The sequence below is a fragment of the Dryobates pubescens genome, chromosome 30, assembly GCF_014839835.1.
Source record: "Dryobates pubescens isolate bDryPub1 chromosome 30, bDryPub1.pri, whole genome shotgun sequence".
In the NCBI taxonomy this organism is placed as follows: domain Eukaryota; kingdom Metazoa; phylum Chordata; class Aves; order Piciformes; family Picidae; genus Dryobates; species Dryobates pubescens.
Window position 1 is genome coordinate 5,025,115 of NC_071641.1, and position 8,905 is coordinate 5,034,019.

Genomic DNA, 8,905 nt, shown 5'->3' on the forward strand with positions numbered 1-8,905 from the left:
AGAGGCAAGAAAGACTCTTTGGAAGAAAAGGCTGATGAAAGTGGCAAAGGTATAAACAACACAGAACTAATTACTCCCAAATCTAAGTCAGAAACAGAAATGGACAAATCTTGTGAAGGTTCTTTGGGCTCTGTTTGTGCCCAGAACACAGACCAAGTGAAGAAAGAGAAGCACAGCCCACATGCTATAACAGTGTGTGCTGAGAACAGGACAAGTCTTGCTCATGGCCTACAAAAGCAGACAAGAAACCAACAGGGAATACTGAAAGCCAAGCACACTGAAATCCTGCAAGAGAACCAAGCACAAGCAAATCAAACAATGTTGAGAAGAGGCAGAGGTAGAAAAGTTAATTTTCAGCTTGAAGAAGACAGTTCCAAAGTGGTTGAAGGAAAAAGGAATTTACCTGAGGATGACAAAGTAATGACATGCAAAGATGGTCAACATGAGACTTCAGAAAAACTTTCTCCTCAAGTAAAGAGGAGCAGAAGAAAGCAAGTTGGTTCTATTCCACAAACAGCTTCTTCTACCTTCATGCAAACTTTAATTGCAGATGATAATAAAGATGAGGCTTTTGTAAAAGAGCAAGATTCAGCTGTGGAAGCTACTCCCTCTTCAACAGAAGACATTCCACTGAGACGAGGGAGAAGACGAGAGGTTGCCGCAGCACCACAAACATCCAGATCTCTTTCTATTGGAAAAAGACGTGGGTTGCTAGAAGGTGACGATAAAAAGATGACTGTGCAAGAAGATCAAACTTCAGCTTTGGGAAATAGAACTTTGCAGGCAAAAGCAAATGCATCAGCAAGGGACAGAAGGAAAAAGATTGATCTAGCAGCAGAGGCAAAAAGTTCATCTTCTCTCCAGGGAAAATGTGGCTTATCAGAAACGGGTGATAAAGAGGAGGCTACTGGTGAAGAACACAATGTGCCTTTGGAAACAGTGTCCTGTGCAAAAGAGAAGTCAGTAGAAAGGGGCAAAAGGAGAGCAAAAGCTCTGGCACCCCACACAACTAATTATATTTCTCTTAGAGGAAAATGTGGCTTGCCAGCAGACAGTGGTAAAGAAGAAGCTCCTAAAGAAGATCAGAATGCTCTGCTAGACACTTCTGATTCATCTGCAAAAGAAAACAAAGTGAGAAGAGGCAGAAGGAAAGAAATTGCCTTCCTGTTAGAAGCCACAAGTACCACTTCTACTCAGGGAAAACGAGGTTTATCAAAAGAAGGGGGCAGAAAGAATAATTGTAGGGAAGCAAACCAGCTCATTTTGGAAGATTCTACTTCCCAAGAAAGCATGGATCTTTCAAAAGGGAACTCAAAGCAAACAATCCCTTCACCGGCTGTTAGTTCCAGTTCACTTCAAGTCTTGCCAGAAGTTGCTAAGAATGAAACTCCAGAAGAAAACCAGGATATACTTCTGGATGTAGAGCCACCAGCAAAAGACAATCGATCACAAGTAGGCAGAAAGAAAACCACTTCTTCCAAATCTGAAAAAACAAGTTCCACTTCTCTCAGGGAAAAACCTGGCTTGCCCAGGGGTAGAGGTCAAAAGAGGATTCTTCAAGAAGGTGGTGATGCATCTCTAGAAAATAATTCACCCCAGGAAAAAACAAGGCAATTGAGGAATAAGAGGAGAAACATTGAGTTGACATCAGAGGCAGCTACTTCTACTTCTCTTCATACAAATGCTGACTTGCCAGAAAAGAAAACCACTTCTTCCAAATCTGAGCAAACAAGTTCCACCCTTCTCAGGGAAAAACCTGGCTTGCCCAGGGGTAGAGGTCAAAAGAGGATTCTTCAAGAAGGTGGTGATGCATCTCTAGAAAATAATTCACCCCAGGAGAAAACAAGGCAATTGAGGAGTAAGAGGAGAAACATTGAGTTGACATCAGAGGCAGCTACTTCTACTTCTCTTCATACAAATGGTGACTTGCCAGAAAATGGTAACGCTTCAGAAACTCAAAACTTGTGTTTGACATCCACAAGTTCTGAAAACAGTAGCCAGTCTGGAGAAGGAGACATGAACCTGGTCCAGCAGGCAGCTTCCACTTCTCACAGAAGAAAATGCCCCTTGCCAGCAGATGGCTTAGCATCCAAAAAGTTAAAATCAGGTGAGGCAACAATTTGCTTTCTAGTTTCTGTGTATAGCTGAGTCATAAATAGAACTAACAATAATACCCTAATAAAGTCAGTGGAGGTTTCAATATAGCAAGAAGCCTTAAGTAGGCCTATGTTATCTTATTTGAATGCTTTTCCTGAGTAGAAGGGGTTGATTTTATGGGCTCTTACACATACACTCCTGTTGAGTATTCAAATGTCTTTGTGCTCTTCTATGATACATTCTCTCCATCCATAACAATAAATTGTAGGTTAGAGGAAATCTGGCTTCTAACAAGGGTGATTTCTTTCCTTCTGCTGCTTCTAAGTTGATTTTCATAGTATCAGTCAGGGTTACAAGGGACCACAAGGATCATCTAGTTCCAATCCCCCTGCCATGGGCAGGGACACCCCACACTAGATCAGGCTGGCCAGAGCTTTGTCCAGCCTGCTCGTGAACACCTCCAGGGACAGTGCCCCAACCACCTCCTTGGACAACCCATTCCAGCTTCTGCTCCTTCATGCAACTTAAGGCCACTTGCTCTTGTCCTATCCCTGGTTATTTGGGAGATGAGACCAAGCCCAGCTTCACTCCAGCCTCCTTTCAAGGAATTGTAGAGAGCAATGAGATCTCCCCTCGGCCAGCTTTTCTCCAGACTTAACAGCCCCAGTTCCCTCAGCTGCTCTCCAAACCTGTTCTCCAGACCTTTCACCAGCTTTATGGGCCATCTCTGGACCTGCTCCAGCACAAAACTGTTCTTCTAGTCCATCTGACTTTCCAGCTTTATCTGGACCATAAAGCAGTTACTGTACATTAATTTTTGCAGGAATTTTTCTTCAGTGTAAGATATGTTTTAGTTTTCAGCTAAAATTCCTTCTACTGCTATGTAAAGTGGGAGCTAATTGGTTTTGGTGCTCTCATTAATGTTAACCTACTTTCAGAAATAGCTGTGAAGTCCTCATGGGATTAGTCTTAAAGGATATGTGGTGTGGAGTTTGTAACTGGTTTGTTGAGTTCAGAGATGTAATCTTTAGCGTGTAGTCACTGGAGACATCTTTAAAAACAACTGAAGATTGAGTTTTGTCTGAAAATATTTGATTTATGGTACAAACCTCTGGTTTTGTGTTGGATTTTTTTGCATACAAACAGGGAGTGAGGGAAACGGATCGCTGCAAAAAGGAAGAACAACTAAAGAACAACTTGGTAAAGAGGACATGAGGACTGCTGGAGGAACAGACAGGAAGACCAGATCAAGTGCAAGAACAAGAAAATAGCCTTTTAACAGTCATTGAGCCAATTTTATAATTCAGTAACTGAAACTAAGGTTGTTTTTTTTCTATGTGAATTGATTTGCACTTAGATTTTAAGCTCAGTTTTTGTAAAGCAATTGATTAATTACACTATGATGAAAATTTATTTCCTGCCATGTTGACAGAGACAGCCTAGATACTTGGTTTAATAGATTTGTCTTTGGGTGGTGGTTCTTAAAGGTGCTTGTGCAAAGCTGCAAACCTCAAAATACATCCTTTTTCTAACAGTATTTATCCTTCTGTCTCTGTGTGTGTGTTGATCAGTACAGCAGGCAGCCGGGAAGCCATATTGCTTTACTGCCAGTTTCATTTGCAAGCTGTTTTCTGCTTAAGTTTTGTATTTGTTTGTTTTAAAGTCTTATTTTTCATTCCTGTTCTGTAAATACTCTTTTAAAAGCTATAGATGGATGAGCAGAGCTTTTATGCTGAGATTTTTGATAAGCTGTTTTTAAAAGAACTTAAATTCATTGTACGAAAAGTCATTAAATTTGTAAGCAATTTCGGCCTGCTTTGTCTTATTAATGTTCACAAATATCTGAAGGGTGTGTGTCAAGAAGAAGGGGCCAGTCTCTTTTCAGTGGCATCCTGTGTTAGGACAAGGGGCAATGGATGCAAAGTGGAACACAGGAAGTTCCACCTCCACATGAGGAAAAACTTTAAGGTTGACAGAGCACTGAAACTGCCCAGAGAGGTTGTGGCGTCTCCTCTGGATATTAGCAAGACTTATCTGGGTGTAGTCCCGTGTGACCTACCCTAGGTGAACCTGCTTTGGCCAGGGGGGTTGGACTTCAGAGGGGGTGATCTTCAGTGCTGCCTTCCAACTCCTGCTGTTCTATGATTATCTTGCAAACACAGTCAGGCTGTGCAGTGCCTCCAGGTGTGAGTGAGTCTTGGTAAGATTCAGGAGTGGTGAGTGTGAAGTTACAGTGTTCCCTGGATAGGTGTCAAAGCTACAGTTCTAGACTGAAGTGCAGTATCCCCACTGCTTTTAGCTACACTGGAATCTGGTCCTTTTTGTAAGCAGCCTGTGCCTTCCCCCTCTCCTAAATCAACATCTGCTTTGTGTTATGTAATGATGCCTTTTTCTCAGCTTCAAATTTGCCCTTCAGTTTGTGCAATCTGCTATTCAAGCAGTACCTCCGACTGACACCTCAGCAGCTCAATCTCTTCCTGGAATTGAAGCTGCTGCTTCAATTTTTGTTCCAGAAGGGCTGTTAGCACACTTTCTACTTCAGAGGTCAATGCAGAAACATACATCTCCTTCTCATGTTCGTGCTGTGCTTTAAGTTGGAGCAAGGTAGGAATTCACAGAATCTCGGGAGGTGAAAGTGCTGTGGGGGACAGTTTGGCTCTGAATGCTGATCCCTGCAATCTGATTTGTAATGTGTAGAGTATGCTGTGTCCATTTCCACAGTGGTTTGTTTGTGGGGTTTGTTTGTTTGTTTGTTTTAATGCTTTGAGCATTTTAACACTCTTACAGTGGACTTTTTTTCTGTGTACTTCAATTTAGAGTGCAGACTTGAAATGTAAGATGCTATAGATCTAGAGATGTTCTCATATTAGGTCTCAAGAGTTTGTGAGAACTGGACCTGTTTGATCTGATCTATACTTTTATCAAGTTCCAGTATGCTGAGCAACTTCTCCTGTTTTGTCTCACCCTACAAAAACTCTTTCTCCTCACTTTTTGTTCATAAATCAAAGTCTGTGTTAACTGCAAAACAGACTCCAAAATTTCACCTTCATGAGCCTATTTCTTCATCAGCTTCTACTGATAGTGTCCTAAAAGTATCCCCTCTTCTTTTCAGGGAAGCCCAGAGACCATTCACAGATGGGAAATGGGACAAAGTGGCAGCATTTGTAACCCTGTGAAGTTGATGTCTAGAAGATCAGAAACCCATTACTCATGTGGTGCATGTTAGGAGATAAGAAAACAAAAACAACAGAACACCAAAGTTTCAGACACTGCTCTAGAATTAAGTCCCACAGTTTGCTGTTGTTTGAGCATTATGCTAAAGATGATTTCTGTTGTTAACATGTTGTATCATGGAAGTTGTGGTGAGGTGGGTGTTGGTCTTTTCTCCCTAGTAACAAATGGTAACACAAGAGGAAATGGCCTCAAATTGCACCAGGGGAAGTTTATGTTGGATATTAGAAGATACTAGGATGGATATTAGGAAAGATGTTGACTTGCTGGAGCGTGTCAAGGGCAACAAAGCTGATGGAGGGGTTTGGAGCACAAGCCCTGTGAGGAGAGGCTGAGGGAGCTGGGGTTGCTAGCCTGGAAAAGAGGAGGCTCAGGGGAGACCTTATTGCTCTCTACAACTACCTGAAGGTAGATTATAGACAGGTGGGGGCTGGCCTCTTCTCCCAGGCAACCAGCACCAGAACAAGAGGACACAGTCTCAAGCTGCACCAGGGGAGGTTTAGACTGGATATTAGGAAGAAATTTTTCATAGAGTGATTGGCCATTGGAATGTGCTGCCCAGGGAGGTGGTGGAGTCACCATCACTGGAGGTGTTTAGGAGGAGACTTGATGGGGTGCTTGGTGCCATGGTTTAGTTGATTAGATGGTGTTGGATGTTGGGTTGGATGTGATGATCTTGAAGGTCTCTTCCAACCTGGTTTATTCTATTCTAAACTCCTTCACTGAAAGGATTCTCAAACACTGGAACAGGCTGCCCAGGGAGGTGGTTCAATCCCCATCCCTGGAGGTGTTTGAAAGATTTAGAGATGTGCTAAGGGGCATGGTTTAGCCACCACGCCTGATAGAGTAAGAGAATGGTGGGATTTGATGGTCTTAAAAGTCTTTTCCAACCTAAACAATTCTGTTCTTACCCTATTTTTCCTATTATCTGCCATTCTAATGGAAAAGAGGGCTGCTGTTATCTCCTAGATGATTTTTTTTTTCAGTCAGAAGAGAATTAAGGGAGAAATTAATGATGCACACTAATGAAGATCCACATACAGAGAAGATGAAATGCTGAACAACACATACAGGTAAATGGGTTGGAGAACACCAGACTTATGTATGTGCTGTTGTATTAATCTATGTACCTCCTGCTGCAGAGGATTATTTTGGAGTGGACATGGTTTGATGGCCATGGTGGCCTTATGTGGATGGTTGCACTCTCTTAGAGGTCTTTTCCAACTGAAACAATTCTATGATTCAACCCCTCAAGAAAACCTGGTGCTGTCCTGTTCACTGTCTGGTCCAGCTGAATAAAGGTTTCTGCTCAGAATTTGGGGTTGCTGCACAGTGTTCACATTTATATTTCACTGAGCCACAAAGTGTGTCTTGATTGCATAAATACAACAAACTCTCCTTCTTTTGGCTCAGTCACCTTCACTATGAATATGCCTGAATATTGCACATTCCCACTGTAAATATATATATGCCAGCTGTACATTGTACCTATTTAATAGTTTTTTGCAATTTTATATCATAATGAAAAGTGATTACTATTTGCATTAATATTCATATTTTCCATATTATTTTCATAAATTCATAAGTTCTGTAACAGAATGCTGCACTCTTTGGAGGCTTAATTCTTTCAGAAGAGATCTAAGATACTATCTGCTATTGTCTCATGTCACAGAACCAGTCCCTAAAATAAACAAACAAACAAAAAACCCCCAATAAACAACACCAACGTAAAAAACCAAACAAGAAGTTAATTTATGAAAGTCTCTTAGTAAATTATGATGTTATAGCTATTGTAGAAATGTGCTCAGCAAACCAGGAAAAATAGCAAGAGAAAAAGATAGATGCCTGGTGCATGATATTGCATTATAGGGGGCTGGAGCAGGTCCAACAGGATGCTCAGGGCAGTGGTGGACTCTCCATCCTTGAAGGGATTTAAAAGTCAGGTGGATATGGTGCTGAGGGACATGTTTTAGTGGTGGACCTGGCGGTGTTAACACTTGGACTTGAATGACCTTGGAAGTCTTTTCCAACCTGCTTGAGTCTATGATTCTTAGTCACAATTGTTTTGATATGCCCCAGTGTCTTCTGAAAAATGGGCTGTTATTCCAGGGCTTAAGATGAGTGAATATTTCAAGGGGAAATAAGGGTACTTGTGCCGGACTTCTGGGCACCAAATTGAAATATAGTTAAAATTAAAGTACACTATAAGGATTCACCATAATGCTCATATTTAATATAAATTATAAAATACCCTGGGAGGAGATACTTATAACTACCACATACCTCTTTTTCCCTTTGGGACTTGAGTTTACAGTGTTATTTTTCTATCCCAAAATAGGAGCTGTTAGCGATTACAACTAATTTTTTTTTTTAGTGTATTGTTAGAAGAACACAGCTTGTGTTTCATTCAAAAAATACATATGGAATTTATAAGTGGAATAATGTGAAAATCAAAGGTGGGTGAACAGCTGACCTCTAGTGTTGGAAGAGTTTTTGCACTTCTGAAGATCAGGAGAGATTAAAGCGTTTAGGCAGATGCTTGTCTGCAGCAAAGCCTTGCTGTCCTAGATAGTGTGTTGCTCATCCAAATTTCATTACAAATTTGAGTGAATTTAATTAAAATCCTGTTTGTGCCTTACTGATTGTAATGCCTTGATGGTTTGAGTTGGAAAGGACCTCAGAGATAATTCAGTTCCACAACCCCTGCTGTGGGCAGGAACACCTTCCACTGGACCAGGTTGCTCAAGGCCTCATCCAACCTGGCCTTGAAGCCCCCCTCGCTTCCAGGGAGGGGGCATCCACAACCTCCCTGGAGAACCTGTTCCAGTGTCTCCCCACCCTCACTGTAAAGAATTTCTTTCTAATACCCAGCCTGAATTTGCCCTTCTCAAGCTTAAGATCATTGAGTCCAACCATTAACTCAACATTGCAAGTCCACCCCTAAACCACATCCCTCAGTACCACATCTACGCAGCTATTAAATACTTTCAAGGTATTTATCATTTTAGTGGGACACATGATCTTGTTTTCTAGGAGTGTCATCAGTATGAACAACCTTTTGATGACTTTTTCACTACTTTGCTGTTGATTGTCACTGCTCCACATTAGTTCACTGTGGGAACCTTCAGAGATACCCTAAATTTCATCTACAAACATTAAAAATAGTTGGAGTTTTCTACTTCCATTACAGAAATGAAGTTGAAAAGTCCGCTTGATTGTCATGGAAGGTTTAAAAACCTTCCAAAACTCCTGAAAAGAAAACTGGATTTTAGTATTTCTTTGTAACCAATACCATGATTCTGTCTGATCTTGGCATTCTCTTTCATATCCAATATCCTTTCTGAACGCCGCAGGTTCACGGTGTGAAAGACTTTTTTTGACAGCCAAATCAGCTGCTTAATTACCTGAGGTGTGGAAAGAAAACTTGCACTGGTTTGAGTTTTCCACCTTTTAAAAATTTGTATCCTTCCATTGCATTCCTCTCCTGACTTGACACCGAGGTGTGATGCTGTTTTGAGACAAGAGTGTGATTGTAGATGTTCACCTCGATGCTGAGTTGTAAACACTCTCAGGTATG